Source organism: Bos javanicus, chromosome 5 (assembly GCF_032452875.1).
Source record: "Bos javanicus breed banteng chromosome 5, ARS-OSU_banteng_1.0, whole genome shotgun sequence".
Lineage (NCBI taxonomy): Eukaryota > Metazoa > Chordata > Mammalia > Artiodactyla > Bovidae > Bos > Bos javanicus.
The window spans coordinates 29,322,221-29,338,411 of NC_083872.1; positions in this window are offsets into that span (position 1 = coordinate 29,322,221).

A 16,191-nucleotide genomic window follows, 5' to 3' on the forward strand; every position below is an offset into this window, starting at 1 on the left:
ATAAAGTGTGTTGGCTGTTTACAATAGCCAGGACATGGAAGCAACCTAGATGTCCATCAGCAGACAAATGGATAAGAAAGCTGTGGTACATATACACAATGGAATATTACTCAGCTATTAAAAAGAATGCATTCGAATCAGTTGGGAGGTGGATGAAACGAGCCAATTATACAGAGTGGAGTAAGTCAGAAAAACACCAGTTCAGTATATTAATGCATACATACGGAATTTAGAAAGATGATTACGATGACCCTATATGCAAGACAGCAAAAGAGACACAGATGTAAAGAACAGACTTTTGGACTCTATGGGAGAAGGCAAGGGTGGGATGATTTGAGAGAATAGCATTGCAACATGTATATTATCATATGTGAAATAGATCTTCAGTCCAGGTTCGATGCATGATACAGGGTGCTCAGGGCTGGTGCACTGGGATGACCCTGAGGGATGGGATGGGGAGGGAGGTGGAAGGGAGGTTCAGGATGGGAAACACATGCACACCCATGGCTGATTCATGTGAATGTATGGCAAAAACCACAATATTGTAAAGTAATTAGCCTCCAATTAAAGTTAAAAAAAATAATAAGTGTTGAGCATGCCGCTCAAAATGTGCAGTTATAAACCATGAAAATGTACTATAGTCAGTCTATTACTGGTAAAGATTTTTAGATTTGGTTCTGGCTCTGCAGTGTGGTATGCAGGATCTTAATTCCCACAGACCAGGGATTGAACTCATGCCCCCTGTATTGGGAGTGTAACCACTGAACTGCCAGGGAAATCCCCTAGCAGGCATCTTTCTCAACTGCTATTCTATTTTACTCCCCTGTTTAAACTCTTCAGTGGCTTACTTCATCTTGTTACTCCTCAACTAGCAACCATGTTAATCTGTTGGGGGATTTGTTTTATATCAGTTTAGCTAACCTGTTCTTTGTTTTCCAGAATTGCCTTCTCTGCAGAGTTATGGGTCAGCTTGGCCATGAGTGGCATTGTGCTTGAGATTTGAAGGTAAAAGGTGAAGCAGCAGCCGCCAAATTCTTTTTGCACTTGGAAGGCTTGGTACAGAGCGGTGCTATTCCAGTTTGTGTGTGTTGTTTATCTGCTGGCTCACCTCACAGTTGTTGGGCAGCAGTCAGGCCCACAGATTCTTCAGTTGCTTGTGGATCTCCTCCACAAGCCAGCTTGTCTGGCTTGTGGGCCAGGTGTGAATTAGCTCCATGGTAGAAGCTGCCAGCTTTTCCTAAAGGTCATGCCATCAAGGTTAGAGTCAGCAAGACTCTGACTCGAGTTTCCACCTGTCTTTGTGATTCTAGTTCATCCTTGCAGATTCTAGTTTCTCTTTCCTTCTCAATTGCTGCCGGGTTAACTTTGGGTACCAGGATTAGAAATATAACCAACAGCCTAACATGGACTGCTTAACCAGCTCCCCAAATTGCTTGAGGTCATGTCTTTATAATAAATCTCTTTTTATATATCCCCTGGAGAAGGAAATAGCAACCCACTCCAGTATTCTTGCCTGGAAAATCCCATGGATGGAGAAGCCTGGTCGGTTACAGTCCATGGGGTTGCAAAGAGTCGGACACGACTGAGCGACTTCACTAGTAGTTTTAGAAGGACATGGCAACCCACTCCAGTATTCTTGCCTGGGAAATCCCATGGAGAGAGGAGCCTGGCTACAGTCCATGAAATCGCAAAAGAATTGGACACAACTTAACAACTAAACAACAACCAAAACAACTAGTAGTTTTGCTTATCTGATTGAAACAAAATTTGGTATTAGAAGCTTTCAGAGGAACATAACTCCGAGGATTCTGGGTTATCTGGGGTTGGTTCTCTTGATCTGCTATAAGGTGTTAATGGCCTTTTCCCCCACTCCAGTGGCAAAGAGTATGCTGGCAGTCCATGGCATGCGTTAGCAAAACATTACAAAAAATATCACTTTGCAGATACCCTTAATCGGGTGCCTATAGAAAGCAAGGCTTTGGGTGATCAGGTTTTTACTGCCATAGAACATTTAGTGGAAATAAGGAGTATACTACAATTGGTTACTTCTAAGTGTGCTGGAGACCTTGGGAAAACTAGATGATGGGTTCATGGGTTGTTTTTTTGGTTTTGAGAAGCAATTTTATTTCTTTATTAAGGTTCACCAGGTCTTGGTTGCACCATGTAGGATCTAATTCCCTGACCAGGTATCAAACCCAGGCCCGCTTCATTGGAAGCTCAGAGCCTTAGCCACTGGACCACCAGGGAAGTCCCTGGGCCCATGGCTCTTAATTTCTAGCTTAAGTTTGTGTGAGGCACCTGAAAGTTTTATGACTTTGCAAAAAGAAACTATTAACTCCTTAGCCATGAGATTGATATTTTTTAAAAATATACAAAGAGGCCAATCTTGTAAGTGATTAATTACAATACAAATTAAATTCCCAACCTCACAACCTCTTGTGTTAAAGTTTAGGGCATTGCTTTGGAAGGAGTAGGACTCTGAAAATTGAGATGGGGATAAATGGGCAGATTTCAGTGAAAATGGGTCCTTGAGCCCCAGTATCTTACAGACACTCCTTTGCCAGGAGAAACAGTCCTTTGATCTCTGTCTGATAATGACTGAAACTTGGACCAAAAAGTAGCCTCCACTTAAAGAAGCTGAAATACCAGAACTTCCTTAGTATACCTCCATGGTAGTGATTCTTTACTGGTGTGATTGTGTTGCCCAGGGGAATCTGGCAATGTCTGGAGATAATTTGGTTATCACAAAGCAGGGGGCAGGGGTGGGGGGGGCGGGTAGAGGCCAGGAATACTGTTGAACTTACTAAAATGCACAGGACAGACAGTCCTCCACAACAAAGAATAATCCAGTCCAAAATGTCGTAGTGTTGAGGTTGAGAAACTTTGCCATAAAAGAAGGCATCCAAGGCCTTAGGGAGATTGGAATGTTAAATTTGATTTATCCTGCTCATGTGTGCTATGCGTGTGTGCTCAGTTGTGACCGACTCTTTGCAACCCTATAGACTATAACCCACCAGGGTCCTCTGTCTTAGGAAATTTCCCAGGCAAGAATAGTGGAGTGGGCTGCCATTTCCTCCTCCAGAGGACCTACCCCTGACCCAGGGATTGAAGCTGGGTCTCCTGCAATGGCAGGCAGATTCTGTACCGCAGAGCCACCTTTATCCTGCTCATCCACCGGCTAAATGTATCTCCTTCCTTCTACAAAGCTGTGAGAAATAGATTTATGAAGTGAGCCCTGGTCTCCTTGAAGAGATCTATGGTAATGGTTTTCTGTAAACCAGAAATGACAGTAGCAATTTCAGGGCTTCCTGAATTCAGTGGGAATGATGAGATTATAGATTGGCAGGGGTCAAGCGGCAGCATTTATTTGGCAAAAACAATGAAAGTATGGTGACTGTAATGGGCAGCAAAGCCTAAGCAGTAATCAGCGTAGTCTAAGCCAAAATGATCTTTGGCTAATTCATTGTCATGTACCTAGAGTTGCAAGTGGTGAGCAGCATGTAAGCGGAAAAGCTCTAGGTTTGGTGAGCAAAAGTGACTTAAATCATCACAGTAGAGAGACGTGGCCCCTCAACCAGTCCCTGAATTTGAGTTTAACTCACAGACCCAAAGTCCCTGGAGTAAAGAGGTCAGATCTCCTTAAGGACAGACCCTGTTTCACAGCCCCAAATGCTAATACTAATACTATATATCTTCCTTCTAGTCTTCCCCAAGGAATCTGTGACTATTCAGTAGGGTGCTTGTGTAAGAGGAAGAGGGAAATAATCACATTTGTGGGACACCTAAACATTGGCTCTGAATTGACACTAATGCCTGGAGAACTAGTTTGTTCTATCAGGCAAACTAGGAGTTTATGGTCAGATCAGTGGAGGTGTGCTGTGGGTCTATTTTATAGTTGGTCTGCTGGGTCCCTGAACCTACCTTATGTTGTTTCCTCAGCGATGGAATGTTTAATTGGAACAGTTCGGTTCAGTCGCTCAGTCGTGTCCGACTCTTTGCGACCCCATGAACTGCAGCACGCCAGGCCTCCCTGTCCCATCACCAACTCCCAGAGTCTACCCAAACCCATGTCCATCAAGTCGGTGATGCATCCAACCGTCTCATCCTCTGTCGTCCCCTTCTCCTCCTGCCCTCAATCTTTCCCAGCATCAGAGTCTTTTCAAATGAGTCGGCTCTTCGCATCAGGTGGTCAAAGTATTGGAGTTTCAGCTTCAACATCAGTCCTTCCAATGAACACCCAGGACTGATCTCCTTTAGGATGGACTGGTTGGATCTCCTTGCAGTCCAAGGGACTCTCAAGAGTCTTCTCCAACACCACAGTTCAAAAGCATCAATTCTTTGGCACTCAGCTTTCTTCACAGTCCAACTCTCACATCATACATGACCACAGGAAAAACCATAGCCTTGACTAGACGAACCTTGTTGGCAAAGTAATGTCTTTGCTTTTTAATATGATCTGCAACTGGTCAGATGATCATGGCTTGTATTATAAATACATTTTCCCACTAGCCATTTAATCCATCCTTTGCCTTCTGAAAGGCTGATCATAACTTTCCTTCCAAGGAGTAAGCATCTTTTACATATTCAGTAACTATCAGAATCTTCACATTGGTTCTCTTGACTTATGGAGTAAAGGCTCTTATGGAAGGGAATGCAAAGTATAAACCATTCTAAATGCTTCTGTTACCAAAGCAATATTATATTCCCAGAGGGACTGTAGAGCTTAATGTCATCAGCAATAACTATAAAGATGCCAGGATGGTGATTTCTACAACATCTTTATTCATTTTGCCTCTGGCCAGAAGGCAGATAGATCTTACAGAGTGAGAATGGATTTCTATAAATGTAATCAGGTGGTCAATCTAATTGGAACTGCTGTACAGGTGTGGTTTCATTCTTGTAGCAAATCAACACAATTTTTGGTATTTGGTTTATAGCTGTTGTCCGTCTAGTCAAGGCTATGGTTTTTCCAGTGGTCATGTATGGATGTGAGAGTTGGACTGTGAAGAAAGCTGAGCACCAAAGAATTGATGCTTTTGAACTGTGGTGTTGGAGAAGACTCTTGAGAGTCCCTTGGACTGCAAGGAGATCCAACCAGTCCATTCTGAAGGAGATCAGCCCTGGGTGTTCTTTGGAAGGAATGATGCTAAAGCTGAAACTCCAGTACTTTGGCCACCTCATGTGAAGAGTTGACTCATTGGAAAAGACTCTGATGCTGGGAGGGATTGGGGGCAGGAGGAGAAGGGGACGACAGAGGATGAGACGGCTGGATGGCATCACCAACTTGATGGACGTGAGTTGAGTGAACTCCAGGAGTTGGTGATGGACAGGGAGGCCTGGCGTGCTGCGATTCATGGGGTCACAAAGAGTCGGACATGACTGAGTGACTGAACTGAACTGAACTGAATCTGATGGATTGTTTTTTTCTGTACACCTTTTAGTATAAAAAGACTATCAGAAGCAGTTTTCTTTCCTCTGGTAGGGCCAGCGGTATACTTACAGTGTTGAGTCTCAGGGCTGTGTGAACTCTCCAGGCCTATGCCACAATCTAGTCTGTAAGACCTTGATCATCTCTCTATTCTACAGGATATCACATCAGTCCATTACATTTATTTGATCTATCAAGGGGAAATTGCTACTATATAGGTAGGATAAGGAGGAGCATGTCTCGAATGTATACCTTCTGGGGCATTTCTTAGTACTCCCATGTCCTGTGATTAAAGAAGGTGGAAAATTACCCCCCAAACAGGAAGGATGATTAATGACCCAGGTTTGGGTCAACACCCCAGTCAAATAAACACTGTGCTTTCAGAAGACAAAGGATGGATTAAATGGCTAGTGGGAAAATGTATTTATAATACAAGCCATGATCATCTGACTAGTTGCAGAAACAAGACTGATAGTTACGTGTATTTCTTCCTTATTTTGATATGAATATACTTGTGTATACATTCACCAATTGTTTTTTTCTGTTTGCCACCTCCATTTACCGACCATCTAATATAAAAAGTGTTAATAGTAGTTAATCTCATATCTCAGGATAGAAAAGGGGAACACGATAGCTCAGAGATGAATTGACAGCATCCGAAGATGTACAAAGGGACTTTGTATCTTCTTTTGGGAGAGAGTTAGCCTGTTTTTGATTATACAAGGAATGGTTGGTTTCCCATTGTGTTTATTTGAAGGTATGTATATTAAGAGAGGTATATATGGAGACCAGGTTGACAAGGGGTAGACAGTGATGGATCTGTATTGTGTCAACTATAACTAGGTTCCAGAATTCCTTTCCTTTTGTCAACTACAAATTGACACTTGCCACCTACCTCTACAAGGTGCTACAGCACCCTAAATCATGTACTGCTGCAGCTGCTGATTTTCAGTACCCCATGAAAGGAGCTTAGGGTGGAGAGCTTGAGGAAATCCTGGCAAGACAGGTCTTCAGATAGTTAGATATTTTCAGGAACTGATTTTATGAGTCCAATTCTTATATCTCCTCATATCTAGAAAAGCACTAAAATACTTGATGGTGATAACTGTTTCTTGTGACTAGTAGAAAGCTTCATGAGACTAGCAGAAACCTTCTGGAAAAATATGTGTTGACTGCATGCGTTCCCCCTTAACCAAAAACAATATACTGCCCTCCCCCTGGCCTCTCACCACCTCTTTGGAGCAGTTTCTCAGAGCTGTCTGAGGTGCTGTCTTCCGGACTGCAGTCCTCCTTATGCCCCCAGTAGAACTCAACTCGTAACTCTCATGTGGTGCATTTTAAGTCAACTCTTTCATTCCCTGAAAAACTGCACAGGGGACTTTTGCATGAGATTTAGAAGGCAGAAGTAAAGTAGCAGCCAGGTTCTGTTAACTTGGGAAGGAATGTTGCAGCATGATTTTCCTATCTGCTGGCCCACCTTGTTGGCATAGGATGGCAATCAGGAGTGCAGCTACCATGGCTCCTGCTGAATTTCCTCTTTGACTCTCTGACTCCTTGGCCAGGTCCATGTTTAGCTCCAGGATGAGGGGCATTAGCTTTTTCTATGTCACTCCCAGCATATACTTTGGAGGCTTGAAATGGTGAGAAACCCACAAGCATTCCAGACTGTCCTGTGTGTCCTAGGTTATACGTGTAGGTTCCAGATTTTCCTTGCTTCTCTCATGTTTCATCTACCGCTTCTAACTGCTTGTGCCTACCAATTCAGGTCACAGCTACTAAAACATAAGCAACAGCCTTACAATTACATAAATCCAAATACCTATAACAAACTTCTTACTCTGTTATTACTAGTAGTTCTATAGTCTCATCAAACACTGATTGATTCACCTCTCACACCAAGCTATGTTCAGTTCAGTTCAGTTTAGTCGCTCAGTTGTGTCCAACTCTGTGACCCCATGGACTGCAGCACCCCAAGCCTCCCTGTCCATCACCAACTCCTGGAGTCTACCCAAACTCATGTCCATTGAGTCGGTGATGCCATCCAACCATCTCATCCTCTGTCGTCCCCTTCTCTGCCTGCCCTCAATCTTCCCAGCATCAGGGTCTTTTCAAATGAGTCAGCTCTTCACATCAGGTGGCCAAAGTATTGGAATTTCAGCTTCAATATCAGTCCTTCCAGTGAACACCCAGGACTGATCTCCTTTAGGATGGACTGGTTGGATCTCCTTGCAGTCCAAGGGACTCTCAAGAGTCTTCTCCAACACCACAGTTCAAAAGCATCAATTCTTCAGTGCTCAGCTTTCTTTACAGTCCAACTCTCGCATCCATGCATGGCCACTGGAAAAACCATAGCCTTAACTAGACGGACCTTTGTTGGCAAAGTAATGTCTCTGCTTTTGAATATGCTATCTAGGTTGGTCATAACTTTCCTTCCAAGGAGTAAGTGTCTTTTAATTTCATGGCTGCAGTCACCATCTGCAGTGATTTTAGAGCCCAGAAAAATAAAGTCAGTTACTGTTTCCACTGTTTCCGCATCTATTTGCCTTGAAGTGATGGGACCAGATGCCATGACCTTAGTTTTTGGGATGTTGAGCTTTAAGCCAATTTTTTCATTCTCCTCTTTCACTTTCATCAGGAGGCTCTTTAGTTCTTCACTTTCTGCCATAAGGGTGGTGTCATCTGCATATCTGAGGTTATTGATATTTCTCCCAGCAATCTTGATTCCAGCTTGTGCTTCCTCCAGCCCAGAGTTTCTCATGATGTACTCCGCATATAAGTTAAATAAGCAGGGTGACAATATACGGCCCTGATGTACTCCTTTTCCTATTTGGAACCAGTCTGTTGTTCCATGTCCAGTTCTAACTGTTGCTTCCTGACCCGCATACAGGTTACTCAAGAGGCAGGTCAGGGTGTCTGGTATTCCCATCTCTTTCAGAATTTTCAACAGTTTATTGTGATCCACACAGCCAAAGGCTTTGGCATAGTCAATGAGGGTAGGCAGTTACTTTTATCTTTATATTTCTAGACCAGCACAGACCTTGCATATAGCACATGCTCAATAAGTGTTTGCTGAATGACGAAAATGAGAACATATTACTTCACAGTAGTTTCTTGGTGTATTTTGTTTAAGGCCTGGTGTCTCAGATGGTGAAGACAGCCTGCAGTGCAGGAGAGGTGAGTTTGATCCCTGGGTTGGGAAGATCCCCTGGAGAAGGCAATGACAATCCACTCCAGTATTGCCTGGAGAATTCCATGGATAGAGGAGCCTGGCGGGCTACAGTCCATGAGGTTGCAAAGTTGGACATGACTGAGAGACTAACACTTTCACTGCTTTTACAAATCACAGCTTCAATAAATTGAAATAAAAATGACAAAAGCAGCAAAAAATAAATAATAGTAAAATGATGGTGGCAGGTATATTGAGAAAGAGGTACAATGCTGAAAGCTCTGTAAATTTAGCCAAATCTTTCTGCAAAGATATAAAAAGTGATATTAAGCTGAAGATGCTTCCTGCCCTGGAAATTTTACTTTGGGGAACATACTCCAAGGAACTAAGCAAAGGAAAAGTCAAGAAGTTGACACAAAGATGTTTATGGCTACACTATGTATGAGGAGAAGGGCGCAACAAGAGAATGAGAGGGTTGGATGGCATCATCGACTCAATGAATTTGAGCAAACTCCAGGAGATAGTGAAGGACAGGGAAGCCTGGCGTGCTGCAGTCCATGGGGTCACAAAGAATTAGACACGACTGAGTGACTGAAGAACATCAACAATGTATGAGGAAAAACAAAACAACCCAAATGGCCCAAGCAGAAGAAAAAGTACCATAGCCTTAAAAAGATATTGTACATATAGGAAATGTTGAGAAAGAAGCAAAAACAAATAATCTGTTGCCACAGAGTTTAAATACACGTAATGTAAACATAGACCTTAGCAGTGATCATAAGATTTTAAACAATATAAATCAATTATAATGACAAGAAATATATTCTGTAAATTATCTGCACAGGTTACTCCATTGTGCAGCATAAAATACTAAGTAGATATTCTTAATAAAACAAGTGAAACAAACTAATTATATATATATATATATATAAATTTTGTCATTTATTTTTCTAGCAAAATCTTAGCACTCTTCCATTATCAAATCAAGACACTGTTCTTACTGAAATTTGTTTTCTTTCTTTTTGAGATTAAAGTCAGAACCTTTATTGCTTTCCATACAGCCTCTCTGTAATTTGTATATAATTGAGTTTAGCTGGAAATACTTTTATCTTTCTAGTTTAGTCACCCTAAATGTCTCTGGAAAAACAATATAATTTACAGCAGACACAGTGTTAATCTGTGATTAATTTCTGTGATTAATAGATTAGTGATTAATCTCTGTTCATAGTGATCTGTTCAAGTGACACTGAGTTCTTGAATTGTTTTTCTAGTTAAAAATGCTAAAGAAGATGAAATCACTATAAAATTGTTTGCCACCATTTCTTGCTATTACAAGCCTTAATCAAATTAAGTGAAACATTTGGGGTGGGATAGGGAGGGAGATGGGAGCGAGGTTCAAAAGGGAGGGGATATATGTATACCTATGGCTGATTCATGTTGAGGTTTGACAGAAAACAGCAAAATTCTGTAAAGCAATTATCCTTCAATAAATAAAAAAAATTAAGTGGAACATTTAAACATGAAATATTACTATAAAATAAAATTTTGATTCTTTTTGATATGTGAATAATGACACCTATAAAACTGCTAGATTTGTAGTGACATTTAATGGAAACATGACATACCTATTTAGAAGGTTTTGTGGAATCACAAATTTATATATGTGTGATTTATATATATATATTTAAATTTTATTGAAGTATAGTTGATTTACAATTTGTGTTAATTTCTCCTATATAGCAAAGTGATTCTGTTATATATGTATTTTTCATATTCTTTTCCATTTTAGTTTATCACAGGATATTGAGTATCAGATCAGATCAGATCCATTGCTCAGTCATGTCCGACTCTTTGCGACCCCATGAATCGCAGCACGCCAGGCCTCCCTGTCCATCACCAACTCCCGGAGTTCACTCAGACTCATGTCCATCGAGTCAGTGATGCCATCCAGCCATCTCATCCTCTGTCGTCCTCTTCTCCTCCTGCCCCCAATCCCTCCCAGCATCAGAATCTTTTCCAATGAGTCAACTCTTCACATGAGGTGACCAAAGTACTGGAGTTTCAGCTTTAGCATCAGTCCTTCCAAAGAAATCCCAGGGCTGATCTCCTTTAGGATGGACTGGTTGGATCTCCTTGCAGTCCAAGGGACTCTCAAGAGTCTTCTCCAACACCACAGTCCAAAAGCATCAATTCTCCGGTGCTCAGCTTTCTTCACATACTTATAGTATTTGTTAAAAATATAAATGTATTAAATATCTATTGGGAAAGGATAAAGAGACCAAGACTCCAGATACAACTATAATAATATTGATACTTCTTGAACTAGAGTTTATTTAACCATCATTGTTAGCATCTGGGACACATCAGGAGGCCAGCAACCGGTCACAGAGCACAAACACCACATAGTTCACGCTCCCAAGGTTTCATTCAGAGCTGTTTAATTCTGAATTGACTCAGTTCTTTTGGGCATGGGTTTCTAGCTTCTGGCAACACAGAATATTAGAAGCAGAAGTTTCTGATGATACCCAACAATAATGGAAGAAACTGAAAAATCTATAAACATCAGACACAAAAACATAAAGGAGTTGATTAGAGGATAAAGAGACATTTCCTCAACTCATGATGGGGTTACATCTTGATAACCCATCATAAGCTGAAAATACTGTAAGTAAAAAATTCATTTACTACAATCTCATCTATTGAATGGGCTTTTTTTGGTGGCTTAGTGGTAAAGAATCCTCCTATGCAGGAGATGCAGGAGATACGAATTCAATCCCTGGATCAGAAAGATCTCCTGGAGTAGGGCATGGCAACCCACTCCGGTATTCTTGCCTAGAGAATCCCATGTACAGAGGAGCTTGGCAGGCTATACTCCATAGGGTAGCAAAGAGTTGGACGCAACTGAAGAGAGTGAGCACACTCCCACACACCTATTGAACATCACAGAGTAGACTAGCCTACTTTAAACATGCTCAGAATCCTTATATTAGCCTGTAGTTAGGCAAACTCATCAAACACAGAGCCCATTTTATAATACAGTGTTGAATACCTTATGTAATTTATTGAATATCATACTGAAAGTGAAAAACAGGGTGGTTCGGTACAAAGTGCTTGTAACTGTGTTGGTTGTTTACCTTCATGATGGTGAGGCTGACTGGGAGCTGCTTCCTCCAGCACCATCATGAGAGTATCGTACCACATATCATTAGCCCAGGACAAGAACAACATTCAAAGGATGATTTCTGTTTTTTCTATTTTTTAACATGTCGCTGTGCACAGTTTTCCCAGCACCATTTGTTGAAGGGTCTGTCTTTCCAGCATTATGTAGTCTTGCATCCTTTGCCATAGATTAATTGACGATAGGTGCATGGGCTTATTTCTAGATTTTCTGTCTTCTTCTGTTGATCTCTATTTTTGTTTTTGTGCCCAAAGCATACTGTTTTGATGACTGTAGCTTTGTAGTATAGTCTGAAATCAGGAAGCCTGATTCTTCCAGTTTCTTTTTTTCTTTTTCAAGATTACTGTGGCTATTCAGGATCTTTTGTGTCTCTATACACATTTTGAGATTGTTTGTTTTAGTTCTGTGGAAAATGCCATTGGTAATTTGAGAAGGATTGCACTATATCTGTAGATTTTCTTGGGCAGCATAGGTGTTTTGACAATGTTAATTCTTCCAATCCACAAACATGGTATATCTTTCCATCTCTTTATGTCTTTGATTTCTTTAATCAGCATCTTACTGCTTTTAGGGTATAGGTCTTTTGTGTCCTTAGATAGATTTATTCCTAGGTATTTTGTTCTTTTTGATGTGATGGTAAATGGAATTGCTTCTTGAATTTCTCTTTTGGATCTTTCATTGTTAGTGCATATAAATGCAACAGATTTCTGTGTATTAATTTTTTAACCTGCAACTTTACCAAATTCATTGATGAGTTCTAGTAGTTTTCTGGTATTATCTTTTGGATCTTGTATGTGTAGTATCATGTCATCTGCAAACAGTTGATAGTTTAACTTCTTTTCCAATTTAGATTTCCTTTACTTCTTTTTCTTCTCTGATTGCTATACCTAGGACTTCCAAAACTATGTTGAATGGAAGTAACGGGAGTGGACATCCTTGTCTTTATTGCTCATCTTAGAGGGAATGGTTTCAGCTTTTCACCATTGAGTTCGATGCTACCTGTAGGTTTGTCGTATATGGCCTTTATTATGTTGAGGTTTGTACCTTCCATGTCCACTTTCTGGAAAGTTTTTATCACAAATGGGTTCTTAATTTTGTTAAAAACTTTCTCTGCATTTATTGAGATGATCATATGGTTTTTATTCTTCAGTTTGTTGATGTGGTCTATCACATTGATTGATTTGTGAATGTTGAAATGTCCTTGCATCCCTGAGATGAATCCCATTTGATCATGGTATTCTTTAACTTTATACCCAAAAATAAGCTCAAAATGGAATAAAGACCTAAATGTGAGACTGGACACTATGAAACTCCTAGAGGAAAACATAGGCAGAACACTCTCTGAAATAAATCACAGGATCTTTTTTGCCCATCTCCTAGAATAATGGAAATAAAAACAAAAATAAACAACTGGAACCAACTTAAACTCAAAAGCTTTTGCACAGCAAAGGAAACTATATAACAAAAAGACAACCCACAGGTTGAGAGAAAATATTTGCAAATGGTGTGACTGATAGGGATTAGTCTCCAAAATTTTTAAACAGCTTATGCTTAACAGCTTCAAAATAGCCCACTGCAAAAATGAGCAGAAGACCTGAATAGACATTTCTCCAAAGAAGCCATACAGATGGCCAACAGACATATGAAAAGATGTTCAGCATAGCTAGTTATTAGAGAAATGCAAATCAAAACTACAATGAGATACCATTTCACACTGGTCAGAATGGGTATCTTCAGAAAATCCATAAGCAACAAATGCTGGAAAGGGTGTGGAGAGAAGGGAACCCTCTTACACTATTGTGTGCTCAGTCGCTTCAGTCATGTCTGACTATGACTTATGGACAGTAGCCCACCAGGCTTCTCTCCATGGGATTCTCCAGTCAAGAATACAGGAGTGGGTTGCCATGCCCTCCTCCAGGGGATCTTCTTGACCCAGGGATCAAACCTGCATCTCTTGAATTGCAGGTGGATTCTTTACTTCTGAGCCACTGGGAAAGCCCCTTACACTGTTGGTGATAATGTAAATTGGTATAGCCACAATGGAGAACAGTATGGAGATTCCATAAAAAACTAAAAGTAGAGCTACCATATGACCCTGCAATCCCACTTCTGGGCATATATCTGGAGGAAAACATCTGAAAGGTCACATGTACCCTGTGTCACATACACTGTTTACAATAGCCAAGACAAAAGCAACCTAAATGTCCACTGAGAGAGGAATGGATAAAGAAGACATGGTACATATATACAATGGAATATTACTCAGCCATTTAAAAGAATGAGATAATGCCATTTATAGCAGCATGGATGGACCTAGACGGTGTCATATTGAATGAAGTCAGTCAGACACAGAAGGAGAAATATTGTATGACATCCCTTAGACAGTGGAATCTAAAAAGAAATTATACACATGAATTTCCTTACAGAACAGAGACTCACAGACTTAGAAAATGAACTTATGGTTGTCGGGGGGAAGGGGTAGTTAGGGAGTTTGGGAAGGTCATGTACACACTGCTATATTCAAAATGGATAACCAACTAGGACATATTGTAGAGCACATGGAACTCTACTAAATGTTGTGCCAGTCTGGATGGGAGTGGGGTTGGAGGAGAATGGATACGTGTATATGTATGTCTGAGTCCCTTCACTGTTCACCTGACACTACCACAACATTGTTATTGGCTATACTTCAAAATAAAAAATTTAAAGTTTGGAAAAAAAATCATTGGCAAAAAAACATAAAGTGAGAAATGCACATTAAAATGATGTATAACATAACCACATTTATTTAAGAACGTATTCTAGTATCTAATGAAAAATTTCAGAAATGGAAAACCACAATTACTTTTGCTCCAAGTTACTTTTACTAATACATGCTCCATGAAATAAAAAAACTTGTTCCTGAGAAAGAAAAGAAAAAGAAAAAAAAACCTCCAAGGATTTTAGTTTGAGGAAAACAAACTGATAAGATAATTAAATATCAGATTTCAGTGGCCCCAGAGGCCAACTTCATGAGAAAACATGGAGAAATCCAAACTTACTACCATAACATTGTGGTTAATAGTGTCATCTTCTGTCAGATTGTATACAGAGCTGCCAATCCATATTTTCTGTTCATAGAGTAATGGATAATAATAGCTAAAATTTAAAGCAATTTAAAGTATTCAAGGTCCTATCCTTAATACCTGTCTGTCACATGTTAACCTACTTAATCCTCACAATACACTTATTTAGTAAATATTATTATCATTCCTGTTTTTTACAGATGAAACAGAGTCACATAGATAATAAGCAACTTGTCCAACATCATACAACCTATGTCAGAACCACATTTTTCACTTGGGTTGTCTGACTCCAGAGGCTTGTATTACTGTCCCACCAATATGTTTATTTTAGAAAATTTAGAAAATAGGGGAAAAGTTTACAAAGAAAAAGAGTCATCTCCTCAAGATAACTACTGTTAAGATTTTGTGTCTACTTTTTTATGAAAATGTGGTGCTGGTGTGATGGTTTACTTGTGAAAGGTTGTTGCTAAACCACAAAAGACGCTGGGATTCTTGGCCTCTGGAAGAGAAGAATTCAATCCGGGGCCGGAGATGCGGCTTGGTCCCTCAGAGCTTTTTTGTAATAAAGATTTATTAAAGTATAAAAGAGATAGAGAAAGCTTCTGACATAGACATCAGAAGGGGGCAGAAAGAGTACCCCACTGCTAGTCTTTAGCTGGATGTTATATAGCTACTAGCAGTCTGCTAATTAAAGAATGGAAATGTCTCAAAACTCAGAGAATGGCACCAGGCCCTTCACCCACAACATGCATTTTGAGATAACATTGGCACCAGGTGCCATAAAAGGATAGACATGGATCTTGAAGAAAGGCAGATTACCATACGAATATATAGTTTCATTAACATAGATTAGGAGAACAATGTATGAGTATAACATAGTGGTTTGTCAAGTTAGTTCTGAGCCTAAATCTGAGCCTTTAGGCAGAACCAATTTGAAGATAGAGTCTAGGGTAAATGCATAGTATATTAACATAGCCAAACATTTCCATAAGAAAAATGCATTGGTTAGCTGAAGGTTTGAGAAAAGTTAAGTTTAGGTGGAACCAAGTGTCATTATGGTAACACAGAATTTTAAGAAAAACCTTTTTTTAATTTGTATAGAGAAGGGAAAAAGATATAACACTAGTTTGTTTCCTCCTGCCTCTTAAGAGAGACAAAAAATGTCTGACATTTGCAGCCTATTTCCTCCATTTGGAGACCCCTGGCCTTCCTGCCTATTACCCGCTCATTTGCTAAGTCATGTCAGACTCTTACAACCCCATGGCCTATATAGCCTGCCAGGCTCCTCTGTCCATGGGATTCTCCAGGCAAGAATACTGGAGGTTTCCATCTCCTCCTCCAGGGTATCTTCCCA